Here is a 27,522-nt window from a genome sequence, read left to right as displayed (position 1 = left end):
GAAAGAATGAATGAAGTTTTAATCATGGAAAACCTTAGCTAATGAATAGTTTACAGAAGTCACTTTGATTCCTTTCTGGAAAAGGGGGTATATTCATTTTCAAAACTAGAGAATATAGTCAGGCCGATCTGTCCATGGGATTCTCCAGGTAAGAATGTTGAAGTGGTTTTCCATGCCCTCCTCCAGAGGTCTTCACAACTCAGGGATAGAACCCATGTCTCTCATGTCTCCTGCACTGACAGGGGGGTTTCTTTATCACTAGCAGCACCTGAGAAGCCCAGAGAATATATTAATCTATTAATAAATAGAATTTTCTAAACTTTGAGTGCCTCTGTCATGAACATGCTCTATTTGGAACTTGCTTTTTGGAACATACTCTATCAGATGATCTCTAGTATAATTCATATACAGTAAATTTCACCTTTTAACATGTACGATTAAGTGGTTTTAGTATATGCATGAAATTGTGCAACCATCATTGTGCAATTTCAAAGCATTTTCACCATTCCAAAAAGAAAGCTCATACCCCTTAACAGTCAATCCACATTCCCCTCCCCTCCACTCCCTGGCAACTGCTAATTTATCTACTTTCTGTTTCATATAAATGGAACCATACAGTACGTGGTCATTTGTGTCTGGCTTCTTTAACCAGCATAATGCTTTTAGCCAATTGCTTTAAAAATATTAGTGTTTATGGTGCTTCTCAGAGCACCCTGGCCCCCAGAAGTTCTGAGGCCATAATGCCAGGGAGATTATGCAGTTTGGAGGGGGCACTGTGGGCCATCAGGACAGCATGGGGCCTGGCAGCAGATCTGTGGAGACGAGAAGTGTGGGAGTCAGACAGGAGATGGTATCACAGCCCGCACAGTCTGGGGTCAACAGCAGAACCAGTGGGAAAGAGCCAGTTACACAGGGGCTCGAAGCCCTGCAGTGTACTCAGGGATGCCTAAGGGAACAGTTGCCTGCAAACTCCGTTCTCTGGTGCGGAGAGGGGGGTGTCCAGCCCTGAGTCTGGAAGGAGAGTCTCACTTCTGAGGTGGCTTCAAAGCTTAAATCCTTAAGGTGTGAATCCCCAGGGCTTGGCTGGTTCAGATCTAGGGGTGCAGGACTGGCAGTGGCCACCGTCTCTGTGTAACCCAGGCATAGCTGGGAAGCAGCGCCTCCTGGCAGGAAATCCCAACAGGCTAGGCGGAGCCAACAGCGCTTTGGTCTTAAGCAGCTTGTATAGGAATTGATTAATTCATTAGTTAGTTGTTTCATTCAATTTTAACTTGCCCCCAATTTTAACTTGCTTTATTCCACAGAGGACCTGAGGTAGTTTACACAAACAAAACTGGAGCTCAAGTTAAAGTTGACACATGGACTAAGGGAAAATGGAATACATAAGGTCTAGAGCAGAAGGGGGGTGAAGAACATAGCGGAGAAACTTAGGAGCCCCACGTGCTGGCTCTGTTTGGGCCCCAGGTCAGGGCAGGGCTTCCTGGCAGTAAAAGAAGTAAGGACAACACAGTGAGCCGTACCTTCCCAGTCTCTGGACGATAAGCACAGCAGTTTCTCAGAGAAAGCGCAGCCCTTCTTGGCATTAAGATCTGAAGGGAATTTCTCTCGTCCTGTTTCAAATAGGGAGCCATTCACGGAGTCATTCCTCTAATACTTCTTGGGCTGTGACGCGCCAGCTCCGGGCTGGCTCTGCTGGCCTCTAAAGATGCCAGGTGGGCCCCACCCTTTACATCATTAGTTCTTGTTTGGGAAATTGGTGGATTTGGTGTCCACTGTGCCACATTTCACCAGAAACACATACCATCTGTACTGTTATTTATATAAAACTTTTATTTACATTGACTTGAATCTGACTTGTTAAAACACAGCCTCATCATAGTAATAGGGATCATAGGGAACTGTTTTAATAATACTAAGAAATTACTCTTAAAAATAAGGGATTTCGTGGTGTATGATTTGTCTAACGTGCTGGTGGATTCTGTTTGCTAGTATTTTGTTGAGGATTTTTGCATCTGTGTTTATCAGTGCAATTTCTCTTTTTGTGATATCTTTGTTTGGTTTTGGTTTCAGGGTGGTGGCCTCAGAGGATAAGCTTGGGAGTGTTCCTCCTCTGAACTTTTTTGGAAGAGTTTGAGAAGAGTAGATATTCACTCGTCTCTAAATGTTTGATAGAATTCACCTATGAAGCCATCTGGACCTGGACTTTTGTTTGTTGAAAGATTTTTCTTGGAAAGATTTTTAAATCATAGTTTTGATTTCATTACTTGTTATTGGTCAGTTCATATTTTCTATTTCTTTCTGGTTCAGTCTTGGGAGATTGTATAAAAACTGTATGATCATCTCAATAGATGCAGAAAAAGCTTCTGACAAAATTCTACACCCATTAATGATTAAAAAAAAAACTCCCCAGAAACTAGGCATAGAGGAAACCCACCTCAACATAATACAGGCTATACTCAACAAATGTCAGGAAACATCATTCTCAATGGTGATAAACTAAAAGCACTTCCTCTAAGATCAGGAACAAGATAAGGATGTGCACTCTCATCACTATTATCCAACATGGTTTTGGAAGTCAGGCCACAGCATTCAGAAAGAAAAAGAAATACAAGGAATCCAAATGGAAAAAGAAGCAAAACTGTCACTGTTTACAGATGACATGATACTATACATAGAAAATCCTAAGAATGCTACCAGAAAACTGCTAGAGCTCATTAATGGATTTGGTAAACTCACAGGATACAAAATTAATACACAGAAATCCCTGGCATTCCTATACACTGACAATGAATGATCAGAAAGAGAAGTTAAGGGGAAAAAAATCTTGTTTACTATTATATCAAAAAGAATAAAATACCTAGGAATAGATAAACCTACCTAAGGAGGCAATAGAACTATACACAGAAAACTATAAGACTCTGATGAAAGAACTCAAAGACAACACAAATAGATGGAGAGATATATCATGTTCTTGTATTGGAAGAATCAATATTGCAAGAATCAAAATGACTATACTGCCCAAAGCAATCTACAGATTCAATGCAATCCTTATCAAATTACCAGTCATATTTTTCACAGTACTAGAACAAAATTTTTTACAATTTGCATGGAAACACAAAAGACCCTGGATAGCCACAACAATCTTGAGAAAGAAAAATTTGAGCTGGAGGAATCAGGCTCACTGAGTTTGGACTATATTACAAAGCTACAGTAATCAAAACAGTATGTTACTGGCACAAAACCAGAAATATAGATCAATGGAACAAGATAGATAGAGATAAACCCACACACCTGTGGTCACCTAATCTATGACAAATGGAGAACAGACAGCCTCTTCAATAAGAGGTGTTTGGAAAACTGGAAAGCTATTAATGCATGTAAAAGAATGAAATTAGAATACTCTCTAACACCATGAACACAAATAAACTCAAAATGGATTAAAGATCTATTTAGGCAGAATACCCTTTGACATAAATCACAGCAAGATCTTTTTTGATCCACCTCTTAGAATAATGAAAATAAAAACAAAAATAGACAAATGGGATCTAATGGAGCTTAAAAGTTTTGCATAGCAAAGGAAACCATAAACAAAACAAACAGACAACCCTCAGAATGGGAGAAAGTACTGGCAAAAGAAGCAATCAAAAAGGGATTAATCTCCAAGATATAAAAACAGCACATGCAGTTCAATATCTAAAAATCAAATAACCCAATCAAAAAAATGGACAGAAGATCTAAATAGAAGTTTGTCCAAAGAAGACATATAGATGAACAAAAAGCCCATGAAAAGATGCTTAACATCACTAATCGTTAGAGAAACACAAATCAAAACTAGAATGAGGTATCACCTCACACTACTCAGAATGGCCACCATCAAAAAATCTACAGATGAGAAATGCTGGAGAGGGTGTGGAGAAAAGGAAACCTTCCTACACTGTTGGTAGGAATGTAAATATAGCCACTATGGAGATGAGTATGGAGGTTTATTAAAAACCTTAAAATAGAACTAACATGTGACCCAGCAATCCCACTCCTGGGTATATACTTGGAGAAAACCATAATTCAACAAGATACATGCATCCCGATGTTCACTGCAGCATTATTTACAACAGCCAGGACACAGAAGCAACCTAAATGTCCATCAACAGATGAATAAATAAGGAAAATGTGGTATATATATATACCATGGAATATTAGTCATAAAAAGAACAAAATAATGCCATTTGCAGCAACATGCATAGACCTAGAGATTGTCATACTGAGTGAAGTAAGTCAGACACAGAAAGACAAGTAACATGATATTGCTTATATATGGACTCTAAAGAAAAACGGTACAAATGAACTTATTTACAAAACAGAAGTAGAGGCACAGATGTAGAAAATAAACTTATGGTTACCAAAGGATGGTGGGGAGGGATACATTGGAAGATTGGGACTGATATATACATACCACTATATATAAAATACATAACTAATAAGGACCTGCTGTATAGCACAGGGAATTCCACTCAATACTCTGCAATAACCCATATGGGAAAAGAATAAAAAAAATGAGAGTGGATACATGTATATGTATAACTGACTCACTTTGCTGTATACCAGAAACTAACAGAAACTGACTGTATAGAGCTTTTCTATCTTTGGCTGCAAAGAATAGAATCAATCTGATTTCAGTATTGACCATTTGGTGATGTCCATGTGTAGAGTCTTCTCTTTTGTTGTTTAAAGAGAGTGTTTGCTATGACCAGTGCATTCTCTTGGCAAAATTCTGTTAGCCTTTGCCCTGGTTCATTTTGTACTCCAAGGCCAAATTTGCCTGTTACTCCAGGTATCTCTTGACTTCCTACTTTTGCATTCCAGTCCCCATATGATGAAAAGGACATCTTTTTTGGTCGTCAGTTCTAGAAGGTCTTGTAGGTCTTCATAGAACTGTTCAACTTCAGCTTCTTCAGCATTAGTGGTTGGGGCATAGACTTGGATCATTGTGATATTGACTGGTTTGCCTTGGAAATGAACAGAGATCATTCTGTCATTTTTGAGATTGCACCCAAGAACTGCATTTTGGACTCTCTTGTTGACTATGAGGGCTACTCAATTTCTTTGAAGAGATTCTTGCCCTCAGTTCAGTTCAGTTCAGTCACTCAGTCATGTCTGACTCTTTGCGACCCCATGAATTGCAGCACGCCAGGCCTCCCTGTCCATCACCAACTCCCGGAGTTCACTCAACCTCATGTCCATCGAGTCGGTGATACCATCCAGCCATCTCATCCTCTGTCGTCCCCTTCTCCTCCTGCCCCCAATCCCTCCCAGCATCAGTCTTTTCCAATGAGTCAACTCTCCGCATGAGGTGGCCAGAGTTCTGGAGTTTCAGCTTTAGCATCATTCCTTCCAAAGAACACCCAGGGCTGATCTCCTTCAGAATGGACTGGTTGGATCTCCTTGCAGTCCAAGGGACTCTCAAGAGTCTTCTCCAACACCACAGTTCAAAAGCATCAATTCTTCCTCAGCTTTCTTCACAGTCCAACTCTCCCATCCATACATGACTACTGGAAAAACCATGGCCTTGACAAGATGGACCTTTGTTGGCAAAGTAATGTCTCTGCTTTTGAATATGCTATCTAGGTTGGTCATAACTTTCCTTCCAAGGAGTAAGTGTCTTTTAATTTCATGGCTGCAATCACCATCTGCAGTGATTTTGGAGCCCCCCAAAATAGTCACCCTGCTTATTTAACTTATATGCAGAGTACATCATGAGAAACGCTGAACTGGAAGAAGCCCAAGCTGGAATCAAGATTGCCGGGAGAAATATCAGTAACCTCAGATATGCAGATGACACCACCCTTATGGCAGAAAGTGAAGAGGAACTAAAAAGCCTCTTGATGAAAGTAAAAGAGGAGAGTGAAAAAGTTGGCTAAAACTCAACATTCAGAAAACTAAGATCATGGCATCTGGTCCCATCACTTCATGGGAAATAGATGGGGAAACAGTGGAAACAGTGTCAGATTTATATAATGGTCATCTGCCTTAAATTCACCCATTCCAGTCCATTTTAGTTCACTGATTCCTAAAATGTCGATGTTCACTCTTGCCATCTCCTGTTTGACCACTTCTAATTTACGTTGATTCATGGACCTAACATTCCAGGTTCCTATGCAATATTGCTCTTTATAGCATTGGACTTTACTTCCATCACCAGTTACATCCACAGCTGGGTGTTCTTTTTGCCTTGGCTCCATGTCTTCATTCCTTCTGGAGTTATTTCTCCACTCTTTTCCAGTAGCATATTGGCACCTACCGACCTGGGGAGTTCATCTTTCAGTGTCATATCTTTTTGCCTTTTCATACTGTTCAGTAGGAACAGTACTGTTCATACTGTTTCATATACCACCCTTATGGCAGAAAGTGAAGAGGAACTGAAGAGCCTCTTGATGAAAGTGAAAGAGGAGAGTGAAAAAGTTGGCTTAACACTCAACATTCAAAAAACTAAGATCATGGCATCCAGTCCCATCACTTCATGGCAAATAGATGGGGAAACAGTGAGAGACTTTATTTTCTTGGGCTCCAAAATCACTGCAGATGGTGACTGAAGCCATGAAATTAAAAGACACTTGCTCCTTGGAAGAAAAGCTATGACCAACCTAGACAGTATATTAAAAAGCATAAACATTAGTTTGCCAACAAAGGACCGTCTAGTCAAAGCTATGGTTTTTCCAGTGGTCATGTATGGATGGACTATTAAGAAACCTGAGTGCTGAAGAAATGATGCTTTTGAACTGTGGTGTTGGAGAAGACTCTTGAGAGTTCCTTGGATTACAAGGAGATCCAACCAGTCAATCCTAAAGGAAATAAGTCCTGAATATTCTTTGGAAGCACTGATGCTGAAGCTGAAACTCCAGTACTTTGGCCACCTGACACGAATAACTGACTCATTGGAAAAACCCTGATGCTGGGAAAGACTGAAGGCAGGAGGAGAAGGGGATGACAGAGGATGAGATGGCTAGATGGCATCACTGACTCGATGGACATGAGTCTGGGTGAACTCCGGGAGTTGGTGATGGACAGGGAGGCCTGGCGTGCTGCGATTCATGGGGTTGCAAAGAGTCAGACACGACTGAGCGAATGAACTGAACTGAACTGAACTGAGAAACTAACATAACTCGGTAAACCTACTGTACTCCAATAAAAATTAAAAAAAAAATAAGGATTCCACCCGTGTTTCCCTAAAACCACCTAATGTTCTACTAATGATTTGTGTCCAGCACAAGAGCCCCTCCTCCCTTTACATTCCCAAGGCACTGGGATGTACCCCTTTCAGGAAAAGCAAAACTGCCCATTATCTCTGCCTGCGAGTGATGGAGCCAGTCCCCAGGCAGATGTGATTTAGGTTCCCCCATCACATCCCATAATCATAGAGCTGGAAGGACCCAAGAGTGTAATCCTATTATAAGCCCACGTGTGACAGACAGACATGCAGGGGGCCAGGGAGCAGAAGAATTGCCCCGATCACAAGACTGGTGATGGCGGTTGTCAGGACTTCTTCCAGCCTCGTCTGTATCATTGCCCCAGATGGCCTGGTGACCATTTACATAACCAAAGACTGATGCTACTGAAGCCCTCTATAAGAGGGACCGGGGTCTCACCCAACTCCACAGCAAGCCCTGTGAGGGTGGGAACTGTGTCTGTTTTGTTCCCCAGGGTGAAGTCTGCTGGGCACATAGTAAGCGCTCAGGGAACAACCTTGAGATGTTAACACCAAGGTCTGCATGATCGTCTTCTCTGGGGGTTTGGGCAGGGAAGGGTCTGCAACTGCAAAGAGATATGCAGTACCTTCTGCTTTGTTTGTTGAAGTCTTTTTAAGTGGGATGATGAGTTTACTGCTGTTTTTCCTATTATTGTGTGCTTTGTTGCTGTTTGAAATATTTTTTAAAAATTAAATATATTTGTTAAATATTAATACATGAATAAATCAGTACTAAATGGCAACCCACTCCAGTATTCTTGCCTGGAGAATCCCATGGATGGAGGAGCCTGGTGGGCTGTGGTCCATGGGGTCGCAGAGAGTTGGACACGACTGAAGTGACTTAGCAGCAGCAGTCTTATAGCAAATGTGCCTTCTCTCTGCTAATATAATGCTCTCTGCCCACCTCATACCTCTGACCCCCTCTTTTCCAAGATGACCCTTGTGATGGTTGATGACAGTCCTCTTTCCCAGTTTTCCCAAGTGTCCCTCTGATCACTGGAGAAGGCAACGGCAACCCACTCCAGTACTCTTGCCTGGAAAATCCCATGGATGGAGGAGCCTGGTAGGCTGCAGTCCATGGGGTCGCTGAGTCAGACATGACTGAGTGACTTCACTTTCACTTTTCAGTCTCATGCATTGGAGAAGGAAATGGCAACCCACTCCAGTGTTCTTGCCTGGAGACTCCCAGGGATGGTGGAGCCTGGTAGGCTGCCGTCTATGGGGTCGCACAGAGTCGGACATGACTGACGCGACTTGGCAGCAGTAGCCTCTGATCACATGGTTGGTTGTCCCTATGGCTGGTCCAGATACCTCTTAAAGTGCAGCATCCTCTAGAATGACCTCCTCCCCACTGAAACACACACACACACAGAGGGCAGCATTTTTGCTGGTGCGAACAGTGCGGGAGGAGAGATCCAAGTCAGTGGGGGTTCAGAGTTCTTATCTCAGTTTCCCCCAATTCACACACAGGCCTTCCTGAGAAAGAGGCCCTTTGTGAAACATTAAAGGACAGACCAATTCTACCCTCACCCAATGAGAAAACGGACTTATTCTTTGCTTAGAGAAAATGCCAATAATATTGGAGCCAGATAGAACTTCACATATCTTTCAGCTCAATACCTTATTTTATGAAAGAGCCCTGGAGGGCAATGACCAACCCAGGTTCACACACCGGGTTTTCAAAAGCATCTCTCTGAGCCAGGAGCAAGGTCACTGGGGGGCACTTTTCTCTAGCTTGTCTGCCTGCTGGTTCCTAGGAACCGTCTTACTAGAAAGGCGTAGTGTAAATATTTTGCTAAGCAGCCAAGAGAGGAAACTTACCCAGGCTGAGTTGCCCTGCGCTGGGTGCTGGCCATAGACACAATGCTCAATGAGGGCCATTATCTGGGAAGGGAGGCTGTTTGTTCCGCTACGGGTCGGTGCCAGAGCCCGGAGCCACCAGGCTTGCCACTCTGGCTGCCACACAGAAGAGTCTCCTTGCACTCAGCAGACTCTGCGGTTATGCAATGCCGGGCCAGGAGGTGAACTCTCCCCGGACAGCAGCCAAGCCTTGTTGCTTCCTGCCTGAGTGTATCCATCTGAACAGGCTCAAAATTGAGGGCCTCAGTGTTTGCAGAAAATGCTCGGGCCCTGAACCTGCTGGTTTATTCCAGAGAGCATAGCTTGCCCATCCCTGTAGCCCTGGAATCCTCCTCACGTGGTCCTGGGCCCCAGCACCACTCTCTGGCCTCATGGCCACGCTTACTAGTCTGTGTTCCAGCCGCTTCCTCTGCCCGGAACTCCCCTCTCCTGTCTCTTCTCGGTCAGTTGTGTCTGGTATAAGCCCCCCTTTTAAAGCCCAGGTCCCACCTCACATTCTCAAAGCCTTCCCTGATCCACCAGTGACTTAGCCTGGCTAAGATCCCTAGCCACCAGTGACTTAAGCTGAAGTGGTGAGTTTTCAAGCCAGAAGAGACCTGGAAGTCATCGATCCAATGGCCCCATTTTCCAGATGAGGAAACTGAGGCTTAGAGAAGCTGACAAGCCTGAGAGCAACGTGAGCAAATTTGAGCACCAGCAGGGCTCTCCTGCCCAATCTCCTTTTCTCACACTACACCTCCCATCTGTTGGTGGATCACGTCGGCTCTGCCTTCAGACTGCACGCAGAATCCAACCACTTCCCAAGGCTGCCACCCTGGCCGCACTATCACTTCTTGATGAGAGCACCAGCCTGCCATGCTAACCTGGCTTCCTGCAGTGTGGTCTTCACACGTAGCCAGGTGGCCTTTCTAGAACATTCAGCAGACCAGGCCACTCCAGGGCTTGGACCTCCAGTAGCTTCTCAATTACCTGCACACGTTCACCCTCTGCCATCACCTCTCCAGCCTCTGTTCCTCCTCTTCCCCAACCCCTACCCCTCCAGTCACGCTGGCCTCCTTGCTGTTCCCACCTGGCAGGTTCCCACCTCTGCCCAGAACACTCTTGCCCGGATGCCCCAGGGCTCACTCCCTCACCCCTTTGCTAGTTTGTTGTTTACTCACTAAGTCATGTCCAACTCCTTTGGAACCCCAGGGACTGTAGCCTGCCAGGCTCCTCTGTCCATGCCCAGGTCTTTGCTCAGATGCCACTTCTCAGGCAGGCCCATCCTGACCACCTGATTCCTTTCCTGATGCCATCTTGTCACTGTCACCACACACTTTATATAAGTAAAAGATAATATCTTTATACTTCTTTTATAGATAATAGATTCGTATCTCTAATATCTCATAAAACAGTGTGTGATAAGGTGACAACATATTTGTCTATCTTCCCCCTGCAAGAGGCAGGCATTTGTGTGTGTTGTCACCTTAAATGGTTGTTGCTGTTGTTCTTGTTCAGTCTCTCGAGTCATGTCCAACTCTTTGTGTATCTTAACGACTTGGTGACTCTTAATACAGTACGTGGCAACTTCTGTCCAGGCAAGGTGGGCTTTAAGGATGATATACCTCTGTTAGGGTGGATACTGGTGATGGAGGTCCTGGTGTCCTTGTGGCATAGTGTGTGTGAGTATGTGCATGTGTTAGGAGTTGGGGGAGGGGATGAGTTTAGGGGCACATGCAGGATCAGCGAAATCAGAGACTCTGAAGCCTCCCGGGAGGCCAGCTGGGAGATGGCCCAGATGCTATATTTACAGGGACTTAAGGGGGAAACACCCAGACACCCGGGCCTCAGTGCTTCCCCAACCCGGCCCAGGCAGAGCTGACCCAGAATGGCTCATTCACAGAGGCGGCCACACAGAGGCTGCCCAGACGGGGGTGTGAGGGCCCAGGCACGACTGGCTCCTCCCTGCTTTGAGGCAACTTGAATCTGCAAGCCCAGGAATCTTTCTGTTTCTTGAAGCTCTCCAGTGGGTGAGTGGTAGCCCCTACTGGGGTTGGGGACCTCAGCTAAGATCCTCTGCACAGAGCTCTATTCCCCCAAAGAAATATCTGTCGAATGAATAAAGAGGGAAGTGGAAGGGAAGGGGAACAGTTAGGCATAGGAGAGGAAGGTGAAGGCTCCGAGCAACAAAGGGATCCCCAGAAAGCATGCCAACCAGAACCGGCAGAGCCCAAAGGGCAGGGCTTGTCCTGACAGGTGGGACAGGCGGGCCCAGGATTCACTCGCTCGCCCATACCTGCAGCTCCGCTGGCCAGGAGCACAAATCCCAAGCAAACAGAAACTCGTGATTTGGGTTTCATTTGGATTGACATTTTTATTTACCTATGGCACAGTTTCTCTGAGGTTGGCTGGTTTTATTCTAAAGAGGGGCCCAAGCTGAGCTACCCAGGTGACTGACTGTTGAAATCTCTCTTTTCTTTGTCTGCCCTGGCCCATCCTGACTCTGCTCCTGGCCCTCTGAGCACTTCTCTGAGTCTTTCATCCGAGCCTTTTCTTCCTGGATGCCTGTGCTCAGTCCTCAAGCTTTGGTCCTTAATCCCCTACTTGTCTCTCTTGGCATTTCTCACCTTATCCCATCAGCAGCTTCCACAGCTGCGTAGAACACCAGCCCTGTTCCCTGGAACTCCCCAACCCTACATTTCCAGCGGCCAGCATCTTGGCTTGGCATCCCGCTGGCCTCTCAAACTCAATATGCTTAGCACCAAACTCATCTTTTCTCCTCCTCTGCCTCTGGTATTACCATTCTCCTAAACCTCCAGGCTTGCAACATCAGAACTACCTCAGAATTCCATTCTCCTCTGCCCCCATATTGTCCATCCATCCACCTGCCCCACCCATTCCCTCATTTGTTCAACATCTGGGGGCTTCCCTGGTGGCTCAGACGGTAAAGGATTTGCCTCCCATGCAGGAGACTCAGGTTCAATCCCTGGGTTGGGAAGATCCTCTAGAGAAGGGAATGGTATCTACTTCAGTATTCTTGCCTGGAGAATTTCATGGACAGAGGAGCCTGCCTGGTCCACGGGCTCACATAGAGGGGCGCACAACTGAGTGACTAACACTTTCACTTTCTCGCTGACTTGTCACTGGGGACAGTCCCCATGAGTCCTCCTCCCTCTGTGAAACCTCTAGGACCACCCCAGGCCATGTTCCAAAACTAGTCAGGCCCAAATCTGCAAGTAATTTGTGGTGTGACCTCGGGCAAGTTCTTTGCTGTTTCTGAGCTTGGATGTCCTCCTCTGCTTTGGGAGAAGATAAAAATTCCTACCTGGCCTCTCCTAAGCCTGGCGGTAATACCTGCAGGTGATGTCCATGAGAAGATCATCAGTTTATGACCATCACCCCCGAACATGTTGCAGCCTCTTATAGACCATGGCCTCAACCCCTCTGCAGCTCCTAGCTTCCAGTCTGAGACAGAATCCGAGAAGCTGCATTTTAAAGTAACAGCCGAGGAAATTCTGTTCGAGTAGAGAGAGAGCTGTGGATCACACTTAGGGAAATTCTGGCTCACAGGAGAAAGTCCAAACTCCCTCACGACCCACCCCAGCCCCTGATCAGACCCTCACCCTACTGGTCTGTCCATTCATCACCCTGAACCCAAAACTGAGTCTGATCTTCTCCTGCCATTTCCCCAGCACAGAAAGCCTTCCTGACCTCCCTATCTTTGATAGTCTTTTGTCTACACTGTAAGGTCCAACTCAAATGCCTTCTCCTTCCTCTGATTTGTAATCAGTACCCTGGCTGGCTTTTCACCAGCTCACATTCTAGCTTCCTAACCATCCCGTAAGCTCCCCGAGGGTGCCCATCTGTCTCACAGATATTTGTGTTCAAACACAAGTGCTTATTGAGCCTCTACAAAGACCGAAGCTTCACTGCAGTGTCATAGGAAGGAGGAAGGCAGAGTCCCTGCCTGGGGATGCCCTCTCTAACAGTGAAAACAGAGTAGACGTGAAGACAGGGGACCACAGACTCCCAGAGTAAAGATTCCTAATGCCATGGGGGAGGGTCACACTGGAGGCAGAGGAGGAAAGTCCAGAAAGAATGTGCAAGGGGTCAAGCATGAGGAGTTCCACCAGAGCCGGGGAGGAGGAGTAAGAGGGATGGAGAAGACAGGAACCGCTGGGCTGGGAATGCTGAGCTAAGGAGTTAGACTCGTCCTGTAGGTCAGGGGTTGGCAAATCCAGCCTGCTGCCTGTTTTTGTCCGTGAAGTTTTACTGGAATTCAGGCACGCCCATTCTTCTACACACTGTTCATGGCTGCTTACATGTTACAATGGTGAAGATGAGTAGCTGCAAAAGGCTGTACGGGTGGCCAAGCTTAAAAGATTTACATCTGGCCATTTTAAGAAAGTTCTGCGGATCCAGGCCATAGTGGTTGAAAACTGTGGGTGGATTTTAAGCAAGAGACAGCATGGTCAGATTGGTGCTTCATCTTTTTATTACTCTGGGCCAGCACAGGGATGGGCTGGAGCAGACAAGCCAACAGGAAGTGAAGACAGCTGGGAGACTGCTGTAACGAACTGTCCAGGTGAGGAGATGGCTATCACAATTGCTGTTGTTGATTAGGAGGGTTATTAAGAGTTGCTGTGTGCCCGCCTCAGGTTAAGCCTTTTACATGTACTCCCTCACTTAATCTGCACAGCCACTGCAGGTATCCCCATCTCACGGATGGGGCACAGAGAGGTGAAGCAGCTTGCCCAAAGTCACACAGCTGGGAAGAAGCAGAGTTGGGATGCAAAATGCCAAGCTCAAGGTCTCTGGGCTCAAGCCTGTTTGCTTGTTGACGGATCCCTTCAAGCTTAGCTGAGAATTCACGGAACACAAGTCCTCGGCAGGAGAAAATCGATCTGAGTCGAGTCAGGCAGGAAGTGGGAGGCAGGCGTGTGGCTATTTTGGAAGAGCGACACGAAAAACCACGAAACTTCCTACCTGTCCCGTTTTGCTCCCATCTGTCCTCGGAAACAAGGCTGCCCCTCTCTTAGATGAAAAGGTGTTTCTCCCCACACAGTGGCTCTGCCGCTGGTGGTGGGAGAGAGCACTAAGCTTAGCACACGCTGGCTATTTTTAAAGGGCTATATAAACAAACAGGGCTATGTAAATAAGAAAAAAAATGAGGTCATCCTTTTAAAATCTAAAAATGTTCTTTTTCTATGGGGTGAGCAGCAAAACCTCAGAAAGAACTCATGCTTTTTTATCTGTGAGAGGCCTTCTCCAGCCCACAGCCTCCCAAAGCCACCAGCCTGCCCCTCCCTTCTCTGCACCCACCCAGGGAAAGCAGGGGGCCTGGGAGCTGGGACTCCTGGGTTTTATTCCTGGCTGTGTGGGCTTTGCCTCGAATGCTCAAAGTCACTGTCCAGCCCCAGTCACCCCCTCCTTGGGGCCTTGACATCTGTCCCCATTCAGGTCACTGGCAAGTATCGCCCATGCTCACGTGTCTGCCTCCTGCATAAACTGATTTAGTGAGCTGACCCAGAGGACCCCTCTGCCACCCCTCTTCATCTCCCTTGCTCCCTTCCCGTGTCTTGATCTGCTGACTGGCCTCAAAGGTCCTCAGCATGATGATTAGAAGCGATTTGTATGTGCCTTCCACATCCTCCCCTACCATTTCTTGGAGCATATTTTAATCTTCTGGACCTTTCTTTCCAAGCCTACGGCTGGAAGCTTTCAGAGCAGCCCTGGAGAACTGTGTTTAGGTCATCAATTGTTAGGAGACACCTCCCAGCTTCAGCAGGGGCTCCTGGACTTCTCTGTGTTTCCCAAGCACTTTTTCCATTACCAATGCCCCTCCCCTGCCCCCTGAGCCTCTCCACCATTGACAGCATCACCTCGCTTCTGTCCTTAGCCAACTTTCACTACTTCCTGCTCAGCCTCCCAACCCCAACCCTCAGCATCCTTGGCTGCATCCTCTGTCCTTCAGCACAGAAAAGAGAACCACCAATATTTGCCAAAGGACCGGTTTTCAAATCGTGTTCTGCAGAGGTGTTTCAGAGGTTCTTCAAATGTCAGGTGACAATGTAGTTTGAATCCTGTTAAAACTGTTAGGGAAAACGGACCTGCACATCCAAAGGTGTTCAATGGCACTCTTAACAATGGGTGTGGCCAGCTGAATGTGGTTTGTGCAGATCTTGGTGGATCTGGAACTTCAGGATTGAAATGTGTCTTCAACCAGAAAGATTGGAGCTCTTTACTGGGCATCTTTATGTTGTTGTTTTTGAAATTCAGGACGATACACACCTCTGTAAAACCACACAAACCAGTACATGCTAAAGCTTTCAGTGATATGAGAATGGATTACATGGATTACCATGAAGATGTCACAAATGACTGTATGCTTCCTGAGTGTTGTAAGAAGAAGGAATTCAAGCAAATGTTTGATACTGTTAGTGATACAAACCAGAATTCCCTTTTCCTCCTCCCCAAATGTCCACATAACATTAAACTAAAGGCCCATCCTGGGCTGCACGGTCGGCTGTGACAAATCTGTTACCAATTCACATCGTTTTAGTGACATGATTTAGAACTTTCTTAATACCATGCAACCAAGCCAAACAAAACAAAAAAAGACAAAGTGATCCTGGATGTTACAGCTGATATACCGATTCAACGACCATCTAGAACAGGCACCAGAAAACTTCTTCTATAGAGGGCCAAAGAGTAAATATTTTTGGCTTTGTGGGACAGACAGTCTTTGTCACAACTCTTCAACTCTGCCATTAGAGTGGGAAAGTCGCCATAAATAATGTTTAAACGAATGGCATGGCGGTGTTCCAAAAAGATTTCATTTACGCAAATCAGGCAGCAGCCTGGGTTAGGTCCATAGGCTGTAGTTTGCTGATTCCTGATCTAGACCCTGAGCTTCTAATGTTTTTATGCATCAAAGCTGAATCATTGCTCTGTTAATGGATGCTCATAATAAATAGATGTTAAAATTTTGAACTTAGAAAATAAATGGGTGTTAATAAACTACCACTTTAACTTGGCATTCCGTGCAGGATTTGACTTTTTTAAATGGTTTCTAAAACTCCAAAAGCTTGAAAACTACTAGCAGAAAGCTTTGCTGCTGAGAAAATGCTTTCATACCCATTTCCAAATTAGATTCACCCTCTAATCACTCATTCAGAAATCACATTTATTCTGGAGAGAGCCCCAGTCCAGGACTATACTAAATGTGAGGGGCCACGACTCCACAAATACGTAACGTAACATATTCATTTCCAAGCCTCAGATAATGCTAATTACCACCCCCCATGCCCCCCGGCCCCCGCCCCCCGCCCCCACCCACACCGCCGGCACGAGGGATTCTGCAAGGTCACTGAAGGCTGGCACATGGTTGGCTCCTGCCTGGCACCCCTGCCAGCCTGGGCCTGAGCCCTCCACCTCACTCAGATGCCAGGTATTCTAGCTTCCCCGCTGGTGGCTGGGGGAAGCTGTGCCAGCAGTGGGCCCTGTGTGCCTGGACACTCCAGAAGCACTGAGTCAGCAGAGTCACATACGCTTGTATTCCCAGAGGGAGCACGGGAAGGGGTGGGGACGAGATCTCTCGCTGGAACTGATAGCTCGTTTCCCTCTGGGTCAGTCCCACGTCCTAAAGATTCTTCCATGCAGCTGGCAGGGACTCCGTGGACAGAAAAAGAGAGTGTGAGAGTAAAGAAGGAGAGGGCTAGTGCCGGGTCTGGGGAGGATTCTCCATCTGCATTCCCCACGATAGTGTCCCCATATCTCTGCCTGCAACCCTCAGGAGTTTCTATTTCTAGCTTAGTTCAGATGTCTACTGTACACCAAGCTGCCTAAATCCAGACCCTGCCCTGAGACTGCCAGTGGAGCAGACCATGTACAGCTAACCGCGATGGATATGAAAGGAGACAAATGCTAAATCAAGGTACCATGAGGTGTCCCAGGATGCCGAGGAAGGGGGACTCATCCGTATGTATTATGGTCCTACTGATTTCTATTAAAACACAGATATCCCTGGGGCAGGAGTCAGCCTTGAAGCTGTTACTGCCATTCTTCAGGAAGCATGTTAGTGGAGAAGAAAGCACTGTGTCTTTTGTAGCCAGAGGCTCTGCTCCTTGCTAGATGTGTGACTGTCTAAATTACTGGACCTCTCTGTGCTCAGTTTCCTTATCTGTACAAAAGAGGCAATAGAACCAGCCTCGCTGGGGTTTCTGCAGGACTGAATCTTGTCTGCAATGTGCCCAGGCCCTGTGTGCAGCATCGGCCCTTAATTTCACCCTGACTCGCTCTGAGGAACTCAGGCACTGGGACTAGGAAGCACAGCCTGGCTGACACACACAGGGCTACAGTGAGGAGGGCGGAGTGGAGCCAACCTGCTTGCATGAGCTGGAGGGCTCCCCATCTTGGGGAGCCCTGGCTAGGTGTCTGGCAACATCCCAGGGCCTCACCGGTACCTCCCCAGCAGCCCTGTGCAGCAAGGGCCACGACTCTCCTATTTTCCAAGCAAGAAACATGAGGCAGAAACTAAGCAACCTGCCTCCCAAACCAGTAAATGCTGAAGCTGTGATTTGCACTTGGGAAGATCCAGAGTTTCCACTATTAAGTTCCACATTTACATATCCCCTCAAACTGAGGCTCACATGCCAGGGCACCCTTCCTTAGAGTCCGGGGGATGATTCCTCCATCTCTGCTGGAGAACCCTGATCATAGCCTGGGTCTAGGAGGTCCACGTGGCACTGCTGAGCTGTGTGCAGAGGCCCAGGCCCAGGCCCCCCACAGTTCAGGCAGCTGTTTCTGAGGGTTTCCAGAGGCCCTATCCTCCTCTCTGTACGTGGGAAAACTTTTGATTAGAGGAAGAGAAAGAGCACCGCTCATGGCACATCAGGCTGGGAAGCATCGGCTGGGACTCACAGCTGAGCCCACAGACCCAAACACAGGACAGGCATCTCCAGGGGCCCCAGAGAGAGACCCCAAGCACCCAGACCTTGGCTAGACCAACATAAAAATACAGATCCCTGTGTCCCCAGCCCCCAAGAGCCTGATGCAGAGAGCATGTCTGGGTGGGCCAAGAAATCTATTTTCTTCCTTTTTCTTTTTAAACCCAGGCACTCCCTCCCTCCCTCTCCTCCCTGGATAATTCTGATGTACTCCACGGCCAGACAAAACATCCAGAGATTTATATTCCTGACCTAAAGAGCTTCTAACACTACACACCTAAACTGAACCACAGCGTGAACTTATAACCTGAAATCACAACTCATACCTGAAGAGCTAAAAATGAATTAAATGGATATAGATATAGATATAGAGAGAGCACGCGCCTAGCCATGCTGGGGCCTTTCCCAGGCCCATTTAGTCAGTCTCTCTGACGGTGGGGCCCTGCCATTGGAATTTTTAAAAACTCCAGGTGATTCTCATATGCAGGCCAAACCGAGAACCCAATATCCTTTCATTTCTTCACATCCAGGAGGACCCTGAAAGATGCTGCTCTGTTGTGATCCTCTGACTAGGCAGGGGGTTTTTTAGGCAAGAGCCATCGGGGGGCGGGGGGCACAGAGAAGTGAGTGGAGCTCCGGCAGCAAGAGATACAGTGAGGTGCATGCGTAGGGAGATTGTGGGCCCTTAAGAGGAGTTGTTGCCGAGGACAGACTGGAATCTGAGGGGCTGGAGAGACAGAACTGCATCTGAGGGGAGACAGTGTGTGGAGCAAAAGAGTGTTGATTTTCAAGGTCTCTGCTGTACTCCTGACCACAGAAGTCCCGAGGAGGTCCAGCTTTCACGGAGGCTCAAGGGAGGCGTCACCATCAACCCTCAACCCCATCATCATCACCACCATCATCACCATCATCCACTATAAAGAGGAAGGACTCTAGCAAGCTCAGGCAAGAAAGGCCGCATATTTGAGGACTGCCCATTTCCTACCTGTGTTGAAGGCACCACTTGCGATGACCAAAACTAAAACGCTGTTCTCTTTGAAAACCAGCGTTCATGTCCACTCCTGTGGCAGCTGCCTCCTCTCACACTCTGTTCTTCCCTCTGCAAGGGAGAGCTCGCCTGGCCAGTATCTCTCGAGGCTCCTCCATGAACTAGTTGGAGGCTGCCGGGTTCGTGCTTCGAATCCTGCAGGGGATAGTCAAGAAACATGATCAAAGAGTTTGCCTGGTCAACTTCTTTACACACAGAACACTGTCCGCCTGATCCCAGAGGGCCCAGGCCCCCGGCTCCTCCCAGCCTGCTTGTCTTGGGGCAGGGACAGATTCCCAAGTGGCCTGGGGAGATGGTGGTGGCCCTGGTGCCTACCATGTTCTACCTTGTATCAGACACCGAACTTCTCTGAGCCTCTATTTCCTCATCAGCAAGCAGGCAGAATTCTAAGATGGTGCTTAGGTTTCCCATCTCCCTGGGGAACACATCCTGCATGATCCTCAGTACTGTGAATATGATGGATCTTACTCTTACAATTAGGTTCTGTTATAGGCACACTTGACCTTAAAATAGGGAGATTATTCCATGGGCTTGACCTAATTGAGAAAATTCTTTAAAAGCAGAGTTGTCTCTTTTTGGTCACAAAAGAGGAAGTCATAGGGCTCAGAATCAGGGAAGGGATTCGCCATGCATTTGCTGACTTGCAGATGGAGGAGGCCATCTGGTAAGGACCTGAGGGAAGCCTCTTGGAGCTGAGAGCAACCCCCTGCTGAACCCCCGCAACTCCCTAGGACATGGATTCAAACAAGTGAATGAGTCTGGAAAAGTGAAATTTCCCTCTGAGCCTCCAGATGAGAACTCAGGCTACAAATACCCTGATTGCAGCCCTGTGCAGAGAACCCAGCCACTCTGTGCCAGACTTCAGAACTATAGGACTTCGAGCTTACAAAGGAGGCTTGTTTTTGGCCACCGGGTTGGAGGTGATTTGTTACACAGCAAGAGAAAACCAAGACAACCTGCAAAAGTGACTCATAGTGGGGCCTGGGTGAGAATTAAACACAATAATAGACATAAGAGCTCATTGTACTCCCCAAATCACCAAACAAAACAGAGCATTGAGGGCCAAGGAAGGCAACGTTTACTGCATCAGTTTTTAATAACCAGCTTACCAGGCTGATTTAAGAATCAAACAAGAACATGCAGAGGAACGTGTTTCAAGATCTAGAAAGCCTAGGCATTCTAGTTGAATCTAGAGTCACCACTCTATACTCTGGTGTGTCTGCTGGAGGCAATGTGGACTGGCAACTGAGAACGGGTATCCTGGCTCCTAGGGCCAGGATACCTGGGTTCTACTTAAGGCCTTCTCCTCATTACTTCTGCTTTGCAAAGTTGCTGAGCCTTGCTGTGCCTGATAAGAGGGGCTAAGAATGACAAGTACCTCCCAGGAGATGAATGATTCCATACACCTAGAAGGTCTGGACCAATACCTGGTGCGTGGCTCAGTCCATGTTATACTATGGATACTATTTCATTACTCTAGTAATCTAGGTCTAAGGTAACCTGCATGCAGGTCTGGGGCACTGCCATCTTCCTTCTTTCGGGCACCATGTTTTTATTGACACAGCTTTGGGATAGTTCATGTTTTGGCAACTACATCCTACTGCTGATTCCTATGAAGGCACAGCTAAGCCCCTCTGCTGTCCCCTCCCTGCTTTACCACTGCTCTCAATCCAGCCAGCCCCATCCCACACTCCGGTGCAGCATCACACCACCACATAGCAGAGTAACGGAACTTGTGCTGTGGCTCCTGTCTAGTCTTCCCTGATTCTGTTGTCCAAGTCATCTAAACTTTTCACGACTTCACATTTTTCTACCATCCCCAGATCCAATCTCACGCCATCCAATAGATCTCAAATTATTAATAAAAAGAGCTAGCTCTATCCCTCCCAGTATAAAAACACCAAGGTCTCAGAACATGTTATCCTATAAACACAGTCCAGGCTCTCCCACCTCTGAACCTTGTTCAGTTCACATTTACTCCCCTCCCCATAACCGTGTCTCTCTGGCCAAATCCTCCCCACCTTTCTGAGAAAGCTCAGCCAGCTCACCCCAGACTGGACTCAAGCCCTGCCTCCCCAGAATACCCACAGCACATTTGCTGGCCTCTCGGAATATGTAACAGCACCCTCTATGCCCACAGATTCCAGGAGTCTTAAAAAGCCTTGGTAGGGCTTCCCAGGCAGCACAGTGGTAAAGAACCTGCCTACCAATGCAGGAGTCACAAGAGATGTCGGTTCAATCCCTGGGTCGGGAAGACCCCCTGGAGGGCGGCATGCCAACCCACTCCAATATTCTTGCCTGAAAAATCCCATGGACAGAGGAGCTTGGCAGACTATAGTCCATGGAGTCACAGAGTTGGACAGTACTGAGCAACTGAGCGGGCATGTGCGTGCAAACACACACACACACACAGCTGAGGCGGGCCATCTGACTCATCCCCCTACCCCTAGAGCTGGCATGGTGTGTCACACACAGTCAGCATAGAACAATTCTCTTTAGACCCTAATTTGGCTGTTCATTCATTTAACTGATGTGCATTCAGTGCCTACCTGGGGCCAGGCTGGGTAGCAGATCCTGGAGATTAAAGACAGCAAAGATTCAGTCCCTCCCTTCAAGGGGATCACAGCTGGGGGTAAGGACGTGGGAGGGGCAAGAAGTCAAAGGAATGCTTTATAGCATCCCTGGTTCTAAGCTGCGCGGTAAAGGTGTAAAGGAAGGAGCAGTCAGTTCCGACGGTGTCGAATGTGTGAGAGAGGGGCGTTTCAAACAACGGGCGCGCCCCCAAACTGACCGAACGTTCAAGAAATTGCACTCTGTCCCTCTGGTTAGAGGTGAGGGGCAGTGGTAACTCATGAGGGGAGAGTTGGGAGGGAAAGACCCTGATATATGTGGTAGTCTGGCCTTGATCTTGTAGGGGAGTGAGGTCACTGAACCGTTTTAGTCAGTGAGGTAATGCGGTCAGGCCCAAGGGTGTGGCTGGAGGAGAAGATGGGGTGAGGTGGGAGGACTGAGCCAGAGCTCTCCTCACTCTCATTCAGCATCGCCTCAATGCCACTTTGGCCTCTGGTGGCCGGTGGGAGAGCCAGGTGGACGCACCTGCATCAGGGTCACCAGGAATGTTACACACACCTGAGGTTCTATATGGCAAACCGGGCTCATCCATCTCCCTCCTCTCCCCCAAACACCACTGAAATGAAGAGAGACATGTACAAGAAAGAAAAGATCCATTGCAGCATCCGCTGGCCAGCAAGTCTGAGGAAAAGCAGATGAGTAGGAAGGACAGAGAATCTAATCAGAGCTCAGTCAGTCTCACCCAACATGGACAAGGGAAGGCCCACCTGCCGAACACCCAGGAAACTGGCACGGAGGCAGGGCAGGGCAGGAAGGATGGGATTCCTGAGAGCCACAGATAATGAGTGAATGCTTCCAGTTGCCAGAAACACCACAGTTGGGGCACAGGGCAGGGGACAGAAGCCACCAGCCCAGACACCTTACTGCCTTCGTGAGCATGATTCACTTCCACGAGACTCCAGCCCTGGCAGATGGATTGACTATTCATTACAGAAATGTGCTGAAGGCTCCATCAGCTCTTCTCTGATTCTCTTGCCTCGTCTCAACATTCCTCATCACTGTTTCCACAGGTCTGGGACTGCTGTAGTGTATTCCTTACATGATCCTAGTCAAGCTCTACATTGACATACCTTTTTAAGGGACTTCCAACGGTCAACAAAATCCAGATCTTGCCTCCTTCCTCCAGACATGCCAAGATGCTATAGAAGAGAAGTTTCCCCTTACCCAGTGAGTGATGAACTCAGCTTCCTCTCTGACAGCGTCTATACAAATTTTGAGAATCAAATTGACTTTGGGCTTGACATCTACATCATTAACTGCTAGAGGGCAACAGAGCCAAGACTACAGAGATCGAGGGGAAACAGTTAAAACCCTGAGAACTGTTACTCAGCCGAGTCTCAAAGCCAAACAGAGAAGCACTAAAAATAGAATGCCACCCACTTATCTTTTCTTTAAAAAAAAATTACTCAAGGAATTACTCCAACAAAATAAAAACTGTATCAGAATAAGTAATTCAAGAAAGGTCAAGGCAGGATATGCAGGAAACAATGATGAACAGTGAGAGTAGAAAAATGTACAGTCGAATCTAAACAAATGTGGGTAATATTGGTCTCATCTTATTGGAAATTAGATAATGTTTAATTCTAGACATTGACATAGAAACACGGGTTTTAGTTTTTTATTTAAGGGTAACCATTTCTAGAAGGAAGATAAGATACAGGCCTTTTTAAACCACTGTGGGGGAGGGAGGATAAATTCAATTAATCCAGCAAGAGTTGGTAAAGGGAAAAGAAAACAAGAAAGGAAAAGTATAATAAACAAAAGATATAGAGTAAGACGAAACATCATAAATACAAGAATGTAAACAAATTAAATTACTTTAAGACAAGAGATTATGTAGGGGAAAAAATATCTGGCCATATGCTATTTATACAAATTAATAAAGGTTGAAATCAAAGAAACAGCAAAAAGACATCAATAGGCAAAATAGTAACAAAAAGAATGCAGGCAAGTCAGTATTAATATCTGACAAAATACAAATATGTTAGAATAAAATGGGGCATTTTATATTGCTAATGAGTCTTACTCTAAGAAGAAACAAAAATCACAAACCTTTACCTTCACCCTGAACAACATAACCATAAAGTGTATGAAATAACACATTCTTAGCACTACAAAGAGAAGGCAAAAGAAACAAAACAAGTTCATGACTCAAGATTTGATGGTACAAGTAACCTTATATAAGAAAAACACAGAGGATCTGCAGATAGTAAGCTTAGCTTCATATATACTCAAGAAACCAAACACCTTTTTCTTAAACGCTCTTGTACTAGACTACAAGAAAGTCTCAAATTCCAGCATAGATATCACAAAGTCAGTTTTCAATACCATAGAATTAGAAACTAACAAGTAGCAAATAATAAAGTAAATCACACAGGACAACTTTAAGATGCTTTGCTAACTAAATCTGAGTCAAAGAGGACAGCAAAACTGAAAGTGCAGAACATGTATAAACATACAAGACTGAGAATCCTACTTAAAAAACCTGTGGAATGTAGCCAAAGCTGCATTTAGACCTGAAATACTTTCACAATAAAAGAAGGAAGACTGAAACTAAATGAATCAAGCATCTAATCCAAGAAGCTGAAAAATAATAAAGCAAAATAATCTAGAAGGGAGAAATGAACAAAGTTGAAAGCAAAAACGAATGAATGAGAAAAGTACAGCAACCACAATGAAAGAAATTGGTTCTCTGAGACAAACAACACGGAGAAACCGCAGGCTAATCTGACGAGCAGAGAACAGTAAAATCACAAATAAGCACTAAGAAAGACACTATTAACACATATATTAATATGGCTTTACATTTAAGGGAATTTAAGAGAAATTATTTTAAGTTTAAATGCATAATTTGATGTCAGTGAATTTGAAAACTGATGACTTTTTAGAAAATTATAAATTGTATAACTAAAGAAGAGGGAGAAAATCTGGAAAGGCCAATAACAATTGAAGAAACAGGAAAGGCTACCAAAGACGGAATTCCAAATTAGTGAGAAAGAAGGGAGTATTTAAATAAGATAACGGTGACCACTGGCTGGTTGTGTATTCATTTGACAAATATTTACTTAGTGCCTACTATATGTTGGGCATTATTCTGGCATTGCATATGCAGCAATAAACAAACCAGTAAAGGTCTCTGCCTTTGGAGGAGCTGAGGGTCTGGCCAGGGGAGATGAGCAGGAAAGAAACATAGGCAAAATAAAAGGTGTGATAATAAAGTGGGGTACAGAGTGAGGGAGGATGGAGAATTCTACTTTAAATAGAGTACACGCACCACACTTACAACAGAATTAAAGATAAAAACAAAACATACAAGCAAATCCACGAAAACACCAAAACTATTAGAATATTTGTATAATTTAGTGTTGGAGAATAACATTCAAAGCCTGAAGCAGATCTCAGTCCTCTTATAGGAAGAGATTAACAAAATTGACTACACACAAAAATATTAAGCACTACATATAACAGAAGACCCTGCTGACGGTTACCAAGTAAATGACAGACAAATGTCTGCAACATACATATAACAGGGTCAATATCTATAATATGGAAAAAGCACCCATAAAACAACAAGACGAACAGCTAATGAAATGGAGAGAGGAAATAAACAGATCGTTATTCAAGAAATTAAAATGTGTAATAAATATATGCAAAGATGCTTGGCCTCATTAATAATCAAAAGATATACATTAAAAGTCAGTATCACCTTTTGCCCATTTGACTGGCAAAGAGGAAAATGACTGCTCCCATCCAGTGTTGGAGAAAAGCAGTGATCACAGTTTATGTTGATCCAGCAGCTTCACAAGTGCACGCACACAAATTCACACAAATCAGCTTACACAGATGCACACATGATGCCAGCAGCACCATTTTTATTGGTGAACATGGAAACGACCTTAATACCCATCACAAGGAATTGGTCTAATAAGTAAATGATGGTAAACCCACCCAATGGTATAATAATGGGGCAATATTTTTTCTTAATTAAAAATAAATACCTGCTCTGACTGATGACAGAAATTCATCGTGACTTTATGTGTTGAGTATGGGGTGACCTCCCTTACTTGTCACAGCCTGCTGGATGGGAGGCACTGTTGCTGGCCCCACTTTCCACATGAGACTTAGTGAGCAAAAGAGACCTGACAGGTGGTGAACCTTGGTTCCTGTCTCCGTCCAGAGCCTACACACTTAGCTGCTACACACACTTTCCCTCAATGCGCGTGTGTGTGCGTGCTCAGCCGTGTCCCACTCTTTGCGACCCCATGGACTGTGGTTCGCCAGGCTCCTTTGTCCATTGAATTTTCCAGATGGGAATACTGGAGCTGGTTGCCGTTTCCCACTCCAGGGGATCTTCCCTACCCAGGGACTGAATCTGCATCTCCTGTGTCTCCTGCATCGTTAGGCAGTTTCTTTATGACTGCACCAATGGGGTGGTGTGCAAAAAGGGGGAAAGCAGCATCACAGACACACGCATATCTGTGTAGCTGTAATGCTACAGAGGACCTGCGGGATGAAGTTGTCAGCACATCCTAGGGGTGAGACTGCATGAATGGGGCTCAGACCATGCATTTTCTTCCTTACATATTCCTATACTCCTTTCCTTTTTTTTTTTTAAATCATATATGGCTTTTAGAATTTTAAAATTGTAATTTTAAGATGATATAAAACTGTCTTCTTTTTAGAAAGCAGCTGAACAGGGCAGGTCTTACTAGGGCAAGAGGGGCCAATCTGCAAGGTGGTATCCACCCAGGGCAGGAACGGCCAGGGCCAGCTCTTCTGCTGGCCCCACCCAAAACCACAAGGAGGGAGGCCCATCCTTTCCCCTCCCCACCCTCCTTGTGGAACCAAAGCATCAGAGCATGGCCTCTGCTGGCAGGTGGAAGGCGCCCCACATCCGGCCTGGGCACTGGAGGTGCATCCCTGCAGGGGAAGTTCAGCTGATGAAGAGTTAAAGAAAAACCCCAGATGCCCATAGGGGCCAGCCTCACTAGAGCACAACAAAGCTACTTTCTAAGGGCTGGCAGGGAAGCCTGGGGGCCTGGGATTCCAGCAAGGGGCCTCACACCCTGATCCCAGAGGAAGTGGACAAGGCCAGCTCTGAGGCCACGGCTGCCCTCCTGACACACAGCCTGTCCTCCACTGTGAATCTGCAGACAGGGCCGGCATATGGATAAGCTGAGTCTGATCTGCTTGGGGCAGGGAACTGCGGGATGGATCGCTGTTATTTTTATTTCTGTTATGGTGGTCTGTAAATCAATTAAGAAAACCCCAAAATCCAGGACACTGGGACACACATGCAGAATCCCATAGAATAATCTTGGGAGATCATGAGGAGCTACTTAGCAATCGGGAGGGGAAATGGAGAGAATTACTGCCTCATTTACCTAACATCAGAGTAGTAGCACAGGAAAAGCTCAGAGAGTCAGCCCTGATATCAGAGGAGCTTGGTTTCAGACAGACCCTGGTTTCACTCATTAATAGCTGTGCAACCTCGGCTAAATTACTTAACCTCTCTGAGCCTCTTTCCTCATGAGTAAAAAAGTGAAGAACATCACCCCTCCCAATGTTTGTTGTGAGGACTGGATGAGACAAAGTGTGAGAGATCTAGCGTGGACCCAGCTTACGAGAGGCACTCGGTTAATGCCTGTGCTCTTCTTCAGGGACAGTGGGAGACCTTCCAAGCCATCCTCCCTGCTGTCCACCTCTCCTCGTTCTGGATCCTGTTTTGAGATCGGCTCTGTAAGTTTTCCTGCCTCCTTCCCTGTGGCCAGGCTTCAGGCTTTAGGCTGACAGACTTCAGGCTCAGCTCCCTTTGC

General features: G+C 46.2%; 1 protein-coding gene across 4 annotated transcripts in view; it reads right to left on the bottom strand.

Moving 5' to 3' along the window:
• HIVEP3 (human immunodeficiency virus type I enhancer binding protein 3) overlaps positions 1-27,522 on the bottom strand; it is a 564,447-nt gene that overhangs the window by 85,813 nt on the left and 451,112 nt on the right. For all 4 annotated transcript variants that reach the window (XM_027537630.1, XM_027537632.1, XM_027537629.1 and 1 more), the window contains one exon: positions 19,013-19,210. The gene's annotated coding sequence lies outside the window, so the exon portion shown is untranslated. The remainder of the gene's footprint in view (positions 1-19,012; positions 19,211-27,522) is intronic.

This window comes from Bos indicus x Bos taurus, chromosome 3, assembly GCF_003369695.1.
Source record: "Bos indicus x Bos taurus breed Angus x Brahman F1 hybrid chromosome 3, Bos_hybrid_MaternalHap_v2.0, whole genome shotgun sequence".
In the NCBI taxonomy this organism is placed as follows: domain Eukaryota; kingdom Metazoa; phylum Chordata; class Mammalia; order Artiodactyla; family Bovidae; genus Bos; species Bos indicus x Bos taurus.
Note: the sequence above shows the minus strand (reverse complement) of the source record. Positions and strands in the feature narration are given on the sequence as shown.